This window comes from Apteryx mantelli, chromosome 10, assembly GCF_036417845.1.
Source record: "Apteryx mantelli isolate bAptMan1 chromosome 10, bAptMan1.hap1, whole genome shotgun sequence".
NCBI lineage: Eukaryota > Metazoa > Chordata > Aves > Apterygiformes > Apterygidae > Apteryx > Apteryx mantelli.
The window spans coordinates 390,633-403,884 of record NC_089987.1 but is presented as its reverse complement, the minus strand read 5'-3'; the positions used below and the strand labels follow the sequence as shown (position 1 = coordinate 403,884).

At 43.5% G+C, this 13,252-nt stretch overlaps 1 protein-coding gene across 21 annotated transcripts in view; it reads left to right on the top strand.

Annotated features, from left to right (window-relative positions):
• Positions 1-13,252, top strand: part of LOC106498818 (uncharacterized) — a 131,070-nt gene that overhangs the window by 44,988 nt on the left and 72,830 nt on the right. The window contains exon 1 of one of the 21 annotated variants that reach the window (XM_067302287.1): positions 1,273-1,301. The exons of the other annotated variants lie outside the window; for them this stretch is intronic. The gene's annotated coding sequence lies outside the window, so the exon portion shown is untranslated. Of the gene's footprint in view, positions 1-1,272; positions 1,302-13,252 lie in introns of those variants that run through there. 21 annotated transcript variants of the gene reach the window in all.

Below are 13,252 nucleotides of genomic sequence, written 5' to 3'. Positions count from 1 at the left end.
TGACCAAAAAAAAAAGGAAATCTTTACAGGTGTGGCCTTAGTGAATCATACTATCTCTGCTGAAATTTACTACTCCCCTTTTGGTCTCTTTTCTATCCTGTTCTAGTTATTGATCATAGTTATCTTCTGCTGAGCAGAAGAAAACTGTAGGCCGTTTTGGGGGTACGTAGGGCTGACCAGATTAAGCATTTTGTCTATGAACTAGCTCTCAACCTCTGAGGTATTTATCCTTGCAATTATCCACAAGGTAGGAAACTGCTATTCCCCTCATTTTAAGACAGGGGAGGAGAAGTTAAGGGATGGGAAGCTGCAGTAGGTCATGGCTTGAACTGAGATATTCTAAATCTGGGGTAATTGTGCCTCCTCTCTGTTTCATCTTTAAAACATAAAGCATATATGTTAGACTAAGAATCACTTTAATCTTCACTGTATTGCCTTCAGAAATCTTCTGTCATCCTGGCTGCATTGCAGTTGCCCACTAATAGTTGCACGCAGGCTGTTGGTTGCTTAGGCTCATAGTTATTAAACACTGAGGAAAAATAGGAACAATTACAAGTTTAATATTAAAAGAAGCAATTTCATTTCCTTTCTGGAGCTGATGTAATTTTTTTTACTACTACCTGAAGAAGTAGAATCCCTTGTGCGTAGTGGATCAGATGCATTTATCTCGGCGTGATTTTAATTTCAGCCCCCCGCTGCGGCGAGGTAAGCGAGGGACTTGAGCAAGTTCCTAGCACGCTCCTTGGCGTCCCCCCCTTCCCCCAGAGTGCAGAGACCTCAGCTTTGATAGAGTAATGCAATTTTATATTTTCATTTATCTACTTAAAAGCTTCATTGTTTTTTAATTAACGTGCGGGGGGCGGGGGGTTCGAAGAACCGCTGGCTGTCCGCAGGGGCGCAGCAACAAGTCCCCCGCCATCCAGCCTCTCCGACGCTGATTTGGGCTTAACTTGTGCACGCGGAAGGCTCCGCGCGCTGCAGCCGGGGCCGCCCCCGCCCGCAGCCCTGCGCGCTCCCTGCGCGCCCCGGGGCCGCGGCGCTGCGCGGGGGCTGCGCGGGCTGCGGGCCCCCCCCCCCCCACCGCGCCGCGCCGCGCCGCGCCGCGAGGCTGCAGCGCCCCCTGCTGCGCCGCGCCGCCCCCGCGGCCTGGCCGCCCCCGCGCCGCGCCGCGCTGCGCTGCGCCCCCGCCCGGCCCCGCCGCTGCCCGCAGCCTGCGAGCGCTGCTGCGCGTAAATCATCGCGGGCACCCGCCGGGGAAGGCGTATTTTGGGGCCTTCATTGTGATGTATAGTCTGTTTATGGTATGGAAATAACGTGAATTACGGTCGTGCCTAAACACGGCGCTTTGTATTTAAATGATGTTAGTAGTAGGTGGCTGAAAAGTATCCAGGAAAGCCTCTTTGTCTGTGATTTATTTGATGTGGGTGAGATCAGCCAATTAAGGTATGTTTGTTGCCGGGGTGTGCAGGCGCAGCGCAGGCGTGCCCAAGCTGCCCGCGAAGCCGCGGCTGCGTGCTCGCGCCGGCCGGGAGCTGCGGGAGCAGCAAGCAGTCGGTCCGTGCCGGGCTTGCTGCGGTCGCGGGTACGATGTCAGTGCGCCAAGCCGATGGCGGTGACAGCCGGACAGGCCGTCTGCTGGCCACCCTTCCGCCCACACCTGCCCTGCACAGGCTGCCTGCCCGTTCTCGCTTACGGAGGCTGGAGGATCCCTTTTGCCTGGGCAAGCGACGGTTTGAGCAGAGACCTGCCGCCAGCGGTGATGTTTAGAGCGTGCCAGTTGGGAATTTCCATAGAGCGGTCACCAGGCGCCAAAGCTCGCTTTGGAGATGAGCTGCAGGCAGCGGTGACCAAGACCTCTAAAGCCAGTTAGACTTCACGAGGAGACACGTGGGCGCAAAGGAGGGTTGTGTGCTTGTGACACTTCACGCAGCCCCTCTGACCTCCGTCCTCCTCTTTCAGACCCCTCCAGCCGCAGGCTGACACCAACGCACCCCGCAGGGACTGACGGAGAAACGTCCCTCCTCACTGCCGCCGTTACTGGGCAAGGGGCGGCTGCTGACTGAGGCTAGCTGCGTACGCAGGGACGAAACGGCTGAAGCTGCCAAAAAAAAAATGTTAGGAAGAAAACCCTCTACAAATTGGGAAAAGCATTCTGCTTTCACAGAGTAAAAATAAAAACCTGGATTGGAAAAGAAAAGGCGTGAAAGAGTTAGTGACAAAATATCATGTACAGCTGGGGAGATTATGGTTTTATTGGTATTGCAGGGGGGAGGGAGAAGCTGAGAGGCAGTGAAAACACAATTTGGCCTAAAATTGAATTTCTCTGATAAGGAATTTCAGAAGCGGCTGCCTCATTCACTGTGCGGCCAAATAATCATATGCGCTTTAATAATCTTTATTTTACAGGAGTACGTTGCCAGGGTAACAGAGTGTAAGCAGGAGAACAGCACCTTGCAGATCACAAAGGCAAATCTGCAGAAAGAAATTTCAGCGAGTTTCTCTCTCCCTTTTTGCAATGTAATGACGACTTATTTTTCATGCACTGATTTAATAATCTTATTGAAAGATCCTTTCCCTGTTTCTCTTATTCTTGTCTGTCTGAGCGTGGACAATGGCAGAAACCTGGAATTGTCAAGCCCACTGGGCTAAGCAAACTAACAGATGTAATATGTTTAGCATTTTTATGTAATTACTTTTTATTGCTATTTTACCCCTACTTCTATCCCTCCCTGGTTAGTTGCCGCTTCCTTTCCATTCTGGCCCAATCAGGTGATAGTAAGGGGCTGGGGGAGAGTTAGTAATTGACTGCATTAATCGGAAATTATTAGTTGAACGTATTTTCAAGGGTGGGGGTTGGTTGCAGAAATAGACCTTTTAGGAAGGGACAAATTGAATTATGGTCAATGCAATAATGAAGCCTCCAGGCTGTAAGCTGTAGAAAGGACAATCATCTTCACGAAGGTTTTAGTGTTATTTATAATGGGCTCTGCTCTTTGGGTGAAAAACAATGTGTGGCCCTACTGACATCCACTGGATGTGGGCATCTCGATTAGCTGGTCTGAAGAATAGGCTGATTTGATCTGATTAAAAATGAAAGCGTCTGAAGATTTTTGGTGATATCAGTGAGACTAAGAGCAGGAACGCTACTGCCAGTCCTTTGGCTGGGTGCAGTTTGTGACGAGTCTGTGGCTTATAAACATTTTGCCTCTTGTTCTCTTTCCCAAGGGCCAGAGCTCAGGAAGTAAGCGTGGGAAAAGCAGGAGTCATGGACAGCAAAGGGAGAGCGGGGGAAAAAGGTTCTGTGAAATTACTTACAAACTCAGTTTGTCTCACTGTGGCTGACAAATTCTGAGAAATTGAGAATGAAGTTTGTCGCTGAACCTGAGCTGGTCAGTGCTGCGGCTTGGCCGGGTCTCATGCAGGCACCGAGAAGCAGCAGAGGATCTGAGTGCATGTCTCTGGCACGCTGAAATGCCAAGGCTGAGGAAAAAGACACACAGATGGAGTTTTGCAACCTTATCTAAGAATATCGTGCTTTTTGTGGGTTGAAAACAGGCTCATTATTGCTATTGAAATGAAAGTTTTTCAGTTCTTTAAAAGCTAGTACATAGATTTACATGTTCTGCCTCACACTAAGTAATATATATATAAAAGCCAGGTAACATTCTCTCTACTGGCTTACTTCCTGCTAGATATTACTGTTTCTTGCTTAGTTAGCATCCACCAGATTACTCTGAATGTGCAATGTCCCTAGGATTTCGTAAAGTGGGAGAAACTGGTTTGAGGCACATTGCAGCGATCTCTGCAAGCTGGTTTAGGAAGTGTGTGGTTCTTCTGCAGAGAGCAATGGTATCAAAATACTGGGAGCTGCAGTTGCTGAGGCATGGGAATGGTTGCATGCAAGAAGGGGCAAAAGCATTCCTAGTGAGTTGGGCATAAGTTCTGTAACCTCCTTAAATATATTTTCTTGTGTCTCTGTGTTTAAAATGTTTTCAGTCCTATGGAAACTTTAATAATAAGGTGCTTGGAGTCTCATTATCACTAATGTCAATTCAGGCATACAAACAGCAAACAGTCAGAGTTCTAAGGCCTAATTAAAATTGTATTATTTTCTTGAAAAATGGGAGAGTGTTTAGACCTTTGACGTGAGCATCAAGTAAGGACATAACAGTTTAGCATAAGGTAAAAAGGCATATGACTTCTATTCAAAGAGTAATATGAGCAACTAACCCTATATTACATTAATGTGTTAAGTTTAAATGTTTATAAACCAAGTGAAAGGACATTTTGCTAACAAATGCTCTTATCAAACATAACTTCAGCTTTATTTGTAAAATATTTGCAGTCCTAATGCTGGACAGCATTGCGACAGATAATGCTATGATATAGGAATGATTCAACTATAATGTTATGTAATAAAATAATGTACATTAAGTACTATATAATCAATGGGTATAATTTATAAATGCATATATAAATTAAGTAGCTTAGGAACAAAACCCATACATATAAGGTTGTAATAAAAGGAAAAAAAAAAAGTCTTTTCCTGAGGAAACATGTCTCAGGATTCATCTTCCTGCTACTAACAAAAGGAATTAGCAATGTTTTTACTACTAGTAAAGGTCTTACCTTGTTAAAAGATTTAATGTTAGAAATGCATAGTGTTAAACTATCTCAGTGTTTCTAATATGCATTTTCTGTAGTAATTTTAATAATTTTCTTGTGATCCTTTAAACAGACAAGTGTCATTACTAAAACAACTATTTCATTATCCTGTCTTTGTCTTATGAGTTAAAGAAGCAAAAGAAGGCTCTTGTGAAAGTCTTAATGCCATAGATAAAGCAGAAAAGGCTTAATTATTAATTAACCATTTTTATTCGCTATTAAAAAGTGCATGAGCACAAGTAGCTTAACCAATTACAAGTAGGAACTATCTGAAATAGTAAAGAAAAGGTATTTGAAAATATATGAAAAATTGTGTGCTACATGAGTTTCCGACATACTTAGTTGTCTTGATGGGGGGAGGAGGGGAGTATATGAAGAGAAACCTCAGTGTGGTAGGAAATGATCATCACATTTTGGTTTCAAAACTATTGCAAAACTTATTTGCTTTCAAATTACGAAGAGTGATTAGGTGGGATAACTTTGTCCCCTGCCCCCTCCGCACCACCCCTCTTCGATTGCACCCTTAAAGCTTTTACGTGGTGTGTGGGGATAGAGAGAGGGGTGAATACAGAATTTTGCATGCAGGATACTGGCTTCATTTGTCTTTCTCCTCACCAAACGAGGGTCTGCTGCACCCTGGAAATGAAATCGGTTGTTTTTTTTTATAACAGTGTTTCTCTAGGCTGCCATAATGACAAATGAATTCAGGCAGAATTTCAACTTTCTGAAACAGGGCTATTCAGAAAGGGATTATTTTATTTCTATAGACATATTTAGAGAAACTATGGAGAAAAGCCCTTCCCTGTTTCCATCGCTGTGTTAGTGCTAACGCTGAGAAACGAGGGAGGAGAAGCCTGCTGGTCTGACAGGGACCGAGGAAAGATCTTTCCCCTCCTGCTCCCTCGCAGAGGTGGAGACGCAGTTTTACGGGCCAAGGAAAGCCACGCAGCTTCTGGAAACCTCAGACCAGGCTGGGAGTGCAGGATCCATCAATCATGACGACTTAGCTGAAGTCAACTCCCATGCTGTTTTGACTAATGTTTACAACATTTTCCTGACTTTGTATTGGCTGGCTTCTGCTAGCTCTTCTCCCCTAAGTTATATCCGAGTAAACTTGCTAAGGTTTTTGCTGTCTCTGCAGAACCACTTTTCACAGGAACTCTGCATATTGCTTCAGTTAAAAATATATAATCTAATAAAAGCACTTTTCTTCCTTGAAGCCTACAGAAAGGTAGCTGACTACCTCCGGAGTGGGTCGCACAGAGAACTGTGGGGCAAGATAATGAGTTGCTGGCTGCCGAACACAGGGCAATATTCTTTTTTTTTTTTTTTGGGGGGGGGGGATGCTTAGGAAAAGGCATTGTTGATTTCTTAAAGTAATGCTGGACAAGAAAACATATTAGCTAGAGCTTCCTCTACACTTTTTTTCACCTATTTATTTTTGTTTTAATCATAGTAATTTTTAAAATGCAGGAACTGAAAGGAATATTATGTTCTTTGTGAGACTGAGTAGGGAAGCCCAAAATTTGAAGAAAGTTGGCAGAATCTATACTTGCTGTAGATGGAACAATCATCATTCACCGTCACAACATAGGAGGGTTCATCTTGGCACTGGTTTGCCTTGTCTTACTTTCTTTAGAACTAGCAGGATAAAATTTTGGTAAGAAATTGAAGCCCAGCTGCTTAAATACCCGTGATATTTCCAGCACAAAATCCGGGTAATTTACTTTCCCCTTTCCTGCTAGTTTGTATCCTGCTGCCTTTTGAAATGGAAACTCTTCTGACCCTGTAACCCCTGTGTTACTGTGAATAAAACTCTTTTTAATTGTGTTTTGAAGGAGCATGCAGGGAGCTCCCACACTGCTAATCAGCTTTGCTGGTTTGGATATGTATCTCTAGGATTCATGTTGGCAGAATAACTTGGTATAATTGCAGCTCTGCATCAGTGATTTAATGCTTAAGAACTTCAAAGGCACAGGTCTTCCTTTCTCTCTGTATGTTGTTATACAGTGGGACCAGCTCCTGTGCGCTCTTGTCTACCTGGTGTATTGCAGGAGGAGGCGAACGCGCACCGCGTGCTCTTCGTGGTGACTGAACACCACACAGCGGTGTTAGTGGAGCGCTCGACCTGTGCTAATGTACCCTGCTGCTTGGCAGGGCTCGGCAGTTTGGCACTGCGTTAGCACAGTGATACGGTTTTTGGATCAGATCTTGTATACCTTTCAGCTTGCAATGTATGATGTGGAAATGCAGGTGATCGTTATTGCCGGGTACCTGTTCATACAACTCAAAAAAATAACTATTCTGGCTAGGATTTGAGCTTGTGCTGGTCAAAAATCTGGCTGGATCATTTAAATTAATGTTTTGAAAGTAGACCTGTCTTTATGAAGCTCTCTGGGGGCACTTTCAGCTTTGATCTGAAATGCTGAAGCATTACCTTCCAGTGCCAAAACTTCAGCAGCTATGACAGACTGTCCTGCTAAAATATTCCTCCTTTATATTAGGAGAAGGGCAGTGAATCTTTTTAAATTTCTGCATCACAAAAGCTATCACTTTGGCAGATACTCGTACATTTTAGCCCTGTTCCTTACCTTGTTTGCCTCATCATCTTTCTCAGAAAGCATAAATATTGGATGGATTCTTTAATTTGCTTGCCCTTTAGTATAAATATATTTAACATTCAGGCTTGCCCCAGTTGGAACCTGTAGACAGTCGGTGCGCAGAGTTGCCTTCAATTTGCAGGCTTTCTTTTCATAGCTCTGCTAATGTGCCTCTGTTTGGCCTTCAGCATTCCAAAAGTAGGAATGCCACTTAACCCGAGTCCCGGCTCACTGTTACTGTTTGATCAGTAACAGTAATGCAGTAACTGCCTTGGACAAATGACTATACGAAGAACACTCCCAATTGCCCTGTAATAAAACTGCTATCCTCCCAGAAAGCAAAGATGAGGATAGAAAGGGCAAGTATGATTGGAAGGTCAACAAGTTTGAGCACTGACAGAATGAAAGAAACAAATTATAACGCTGAGGACATGTTGCTGAAAATGCCCTGTGTCTAATTCTTGGCTTAGCTGGAGCCAGGGTGTGTTAACTTGAGTGTCTCAGCTATTCTAGCTCCACAGAGGAGGATGCAGGATCTTACAGTCCTCTCAGACTCTTGGGTGTTGATTATTTGTATACTAAACCTCAATCCTTGAGATCATTCCCAGAAATAAATTAGAAGTGAGTGAATATCATGGAGCAAGCCACTCTGCGTGAAAAGGAAACTCAGTGCTCAGTACCACTGAATTTCCAGTGATCTTCAGTTGCAGTCCCCGTTTCCTGGCCTGAAGCACCTGATGTAGATCCCATCATGTACTGATTTATCTAGGCTCTGAGGGCACTTGTCTGTTGCTAGAGTTGCTTCAGAATTTGTCTCTTAATAAGATGCAAGGAAGAACTTTTTAAGCATTCCCTCAAATGAGGTAGGAAAAGAAACATCTTACAACTTCTGCTTTTTATCATCTTTTGCCTTTGTCCCTAAGGAGACAATTCAACAGAGCTGGCTGCCTTGTTTCCTCTCCTTGATATCACTGCTGGGAGATCAACCTGTTAGCATAAGAACCCAACTTGTGGAAGTCCTGCTTTATTTGTTTTGGCTAAACCTTTTACTGTGATAAAATAAGTATAAAAGCAAATTTGGGGAGCTTTCACCATCTTACATTACTGCAGACCCTAAACTCTTAAATCATGAGCTAATTTTAAAAGGCTGTTTGCTTCCTTCATTCAAAACCGTTAAGATTCTGATATTTTTAGTTGGGGTTTTTTTCTGCTGTAAAACCAGAAATCTATGTGTCTACACAATAGTCTTGCATTTCCACAAAAACAGTGCTGAATATAGGGCAGCTGGCAATGTTGTATCTGTGCAAACATAGCCTATCTGGATTTGAAGTGGCCAAATATATACCTGAGGGGCTGGTTTCTTTTGGAGAGTGAGGGGTGGAGAAGAGATACCAGCTGGTGGAAACAGAACCGTGATGCAAAGAAGGTTTGAAAGAACAGAAATGTTGCCTTGGCTTGGTTCTCCTGTGGTATCTTGGAGCCCGTGCCTGCCTGTTTCAGACCAGGGGCTAACACCACCTCTCATGTCCTCAGCAAGTGCCGTGGCTGGCTGGGTCCTGGCCGTCCTCGAGTGAGTCCGTTGCAGTCTGCTCAGTTGCAGCTCTGTCATTTCTCCAAGTCATTTAGTGTTCATTGCAGTAATGGCTTGAACTTGACTGTTTTATGTTCCAGGTACTACTTTGACCCTTGGGCTATAACATCAGCCCAGTGATTATTCAGTTTCTTTTATGAAGTGCATTAGTGCCAGCAGGAACGAGTGCAAGACATCGCTGTGCAGCCTGATGTTCTCAGTGCTCATCTGGGATGTATGAACATGGCAGTATAGGGCTTGGACATAGATCTTTTGCTGTCCGGTGTTAGCTGTGACTGATTTGATAATGCAGGATTTTCTGCAGTCCCAAAGGATGCCATAATCTCTGGGCTTTTTTTATTATTATTATTATTTTTAAAATCATTTAAAAGATTGATTTTGTTTGTTTGTTTGTTGCCCTAAAACATGCATGAAATACTGTAGTACTTATCATTTCTATGTGTGAAGTGTCTGAACAAAGGAGTTTAAAGCAACATGTTGTACAGGCTGCAGTTTGGGAAGTTTCATGGGGAAAATAATTCCTGCAGAGAAAAGGTCTTGGTGACCAAAGCTTACTCCAAGAGGAACTACAGAAATGTCTGCAAAGCTGGGTCAGGTAGAGTTCAAACCTAGTTAACCAGCAATCCCCTTCAACATGAAAGATGAGTGTGTCCATGCTTTTGATTACACATGCAGAGGTGGATTTGCTTAGTCTTTTCATGGATGACTACCCAAGGCTTGCTGATTATAACACAGGAATAAGATCTCCCATTTACTGTCAAATTCTTACCACAGAAGTGCTAACCCCGAATGTGATTTTGTAACCATCAAAACTGTTGAAACCATGTTTCTGTGGCACTGCTCTTCAGAAATCCTCTCTTCTGAATCATTTTTATTGCTGGGTATCCTGTAGGCCTTGCTGTCCATTTCAAGGACACCTCCTTAGATGAGGTGTTTACAGGTCACTGCCAGTCTGTATTCCTGCAATGACAGAGATCAAAGCATGGGTAGAACAGTTCTTTGCTCACTGTTTCTGTTGGAGGATTCCCCCAGAACAAGACTTTGATCTCCTCTTGGGCAGGGTGGAGGCAGCTGCTCTGAAATCACCATGCTTGGTCTATTCAAGAGCTGCAGGACCACTCTGATAATTCAGGATAGCGGCAACTGAAGGGAAGATGGTAGCTGTGAGGAACTTTGACTATGTGGTATTAAAACCTTGCAGGCCAGCAGGAGACTAATGTGTTACACACTTCCAGTTTTGATGCACTAGTCAGGAAGAACGCAAAAGATAAAAGTCAGTGGCAAAGTGTGGTTAGGTGGATCAATAAACCATAGGATGTTTCAGATTCTGGAGCAGTAAGAAATGGTATGACCAGATGCGGGAGGCATTGGAAGGGCAGGTATTCAAAGCTGGCCCCTAGAAAGACCATCACCTGGGGGCTGCTCATGTGCCTGATTGCTTGCACCAAGCTGAAAGGTAAAGAAATGGTCTCAGAAAGCTTCAAACTGAATTGGCAAGGCCCTGGAAAGGTGGATGGGGGAAGAAAGAAAAATGGGACCGTAGCACATCCTTGAAATTATTTACTGTGAAGTGAGAGGTCTGTCTTTGCTTAGGCTTTGCCTTTTACTGTATGGGATGACCTAGTAAAAAGCTGTTAACCTAAAATACTTCATTCTTTCCCTCTGCCCTGTTCTTAAATTAACTTCTACTGATGTTCCAACTTTAAACATATCTCTAATGAAAGAAGGTTGCTATAAAATTTTGCATTGGCCAGATTCATGTTTTGACTGTTGATGAAGGAACATACATTGCTTTCTGTGAAGAAAACAGACATCCAATCTGTGACTTGTTAAATCAAGGGAGGGGTGGCAATTCTTAGGTTCTGCACCTGCAATCGTTGTATTCTGGTCCCAGGAGGCACTGATCACTTTCAAGGAGGGAAGAATTGTGCTAGGATGATCCTCTGCTTTGTAAGAGGAGTTGAGTGTTCAGGAGCATTTACACTTGCCAGCCTTTACTAGTAAAGCTGGTGCTTAGGGTAATAGATAGCAATTCAAAGGAAAGGCTCTGGAATTTTGTGACTATTGGTGTGATTTTTAAGAGAAAATAATTTTAGAGGAAAACGGAAGCTGCAGCTCTGTCAGCTGGGATGCAGAATGACATTTATGCAGTTGAAAAAGACCAGAAGCTGTTGGACTGTTGTGTATGATATGGTTGATGGGTAGCAGCTGAATTGGTAATACCTCAAGAGGAATTTTGTCTTTAGAGCTCTTTAGTGAAACCAAAATTTACCAGAACAAAAATCTTAAAGTCCTTTTAAGCAGAGTCCTTGCTAAACTGCTTAGTAGTTTGTGAATTGAGGTGATTGTACTAATTGGATGTTAGAGAGAGGGCTGATTGAGTTCACATGCATATCACAAGCAGTGAAAGCTTAATTCACCATGCTGTTATCACATCACCTGTTTCAGAAATCACTGGTCTGTGTTTTCACATTAGACTCAAATTCATGTGTTAACATTTAGTCCTTCAAATAGTCTGGAATCTGGATACTGCTTTCAGGGCCAACGCAGATGGAGGAGTCTGGACCTCCATACTCATGAGCTGAGCAGAGCTCTGCTTGGTCTGAGAACAGTAGCTGTGTAACACAGGCATTCACCTAATACTAAAAGCTGTCCCTCACCTTGCATAGGGGATAGGCTGGAGAAGGGGTAGAGTGTTACCTAAACAATTCTTTCCTGATGCTGACCGCTTCTCTGTTCACTAAGATCATTGGAGGCATCATTCACACCAGTTTATAAAGCAGGAAATCCTTTGGGAGTCCGCCCATCAAGATTTCTCGTAGCGTGCCTGCCTGTTATGTGCATTAGACTGGAATCGTTAGCAGTGGCGTCCATTCTGGTTGCATGCACATGCACATCCCTATCCCCCTATCCCTTTTCCTCGTGAGCAGGGTGGTCCTGCATCTCACTCATACTGTTTTCCTTTGGCTCCACTACAATAGACAGATGTATGTAGTTGTGCTTTCTTTTTTCTTTTCTGGAGTTCAGCACATGACCTTACTTGCATATGAAGTTGAAAACGGACTGTTTACTTTGGAACCAGAGTGCCAGTTGAGTGACGATCTCTAAATTTCCAAGTCTGAAAAACAGCCTGTTGCATTGTGCTTCTGCACAGCTGCAATATCACTCTCGTGTTCTGCTACTTAGGCAAAGAAGTCATCTGCTTTGGATGAGGACGGGGCTAGAGGCCCCACATACACTCAGTGTGTCCTAGGCCTTCCAGCCTCCAAGAGTATCTAGAGAAGCTCATCAGAGTACTGTAACGCCTATTTGGCACTAGCTGCAGTAACCATTCCTCTTGTGCACCGGATGAAGCATCAAAAGTGCCCAAAGCTGCGTGCATGGTTTGTTCATCCTGATGTTGTTTGTGGTCCCACGTTACCCCGTTTTCTGAGAGGAAGCCTCTAGCACTTATCTGTACCCTCCACAGTCCAAAGCATCTTGGAGATATTTTTCTGAACTCACCTTTGCCATTACTGTGTCTGGCACCTTTTTCATCAACCTGACAAGGCTGAAAAGAATTTTTGGTTCTTTCAGTTGGGGCACTGAATAAAGAAAACACAATTCTTTACACAAGAGTCTACTTACAGTGATCAAATCAGGTGGCCAGTCTGCATCTTCATATGGGACATCCTGGGAGCTGCATCCCTATAAGAAAGACCACAGGATTATACCAACCTGGGCCATATAAATCCCAGTGTATTGGTGCCAATGGGCAAGGGACCATTTCCAGACAGCTTTTGGAGCCACACATCTAGCTTCATAGATGGGGTGCTTAGAGGCTTGGCTTTCTGCATGGTCACAGATTACCAACACATGGGTCATCATTGCCTTCTGCTGAGGACTCCTTCAGAGACCGTTTGCCATTGGTGCTTGAAGTGTCTCTGCCTGTTTGTGATTAGGTGTGAGATGGCTTAAAAACTTGTATGTGCTCCAACAGATGCTATTAAACATAATTCTCTGATCAGTAGCTTTACATATGGTGGCACCTGTGGGATGAAACAATACATTTCAAAGAGCAGTAGTTTCAGATAAATAACCTTTCTTCCTGTGCCTTGGTTGGAAGGGAATTAGTTTTAAGCAAAATCTTCTTTAAAAGATGAGTTTATTGTAAAGTTTTCACTTTATTAGTCAAATTAATTTTCTGTGAACTAGAAGAGAGAATAAGGTTTTATTTGTTTAAAAAAAAATCTTTTCTATCCGTCTTACCCTTGCTACTTAGGTCTTTCAGCCCAGAAATCCATGGTAATTTTCCATAATGCTTTTCATACTGGCTTACTTTGCTGACTAATTGTTTATTGAATTTCTGATTTAAAATCTGTTTTCTTATTGCTTTCTCTTTAATTTCCTCTTCTTT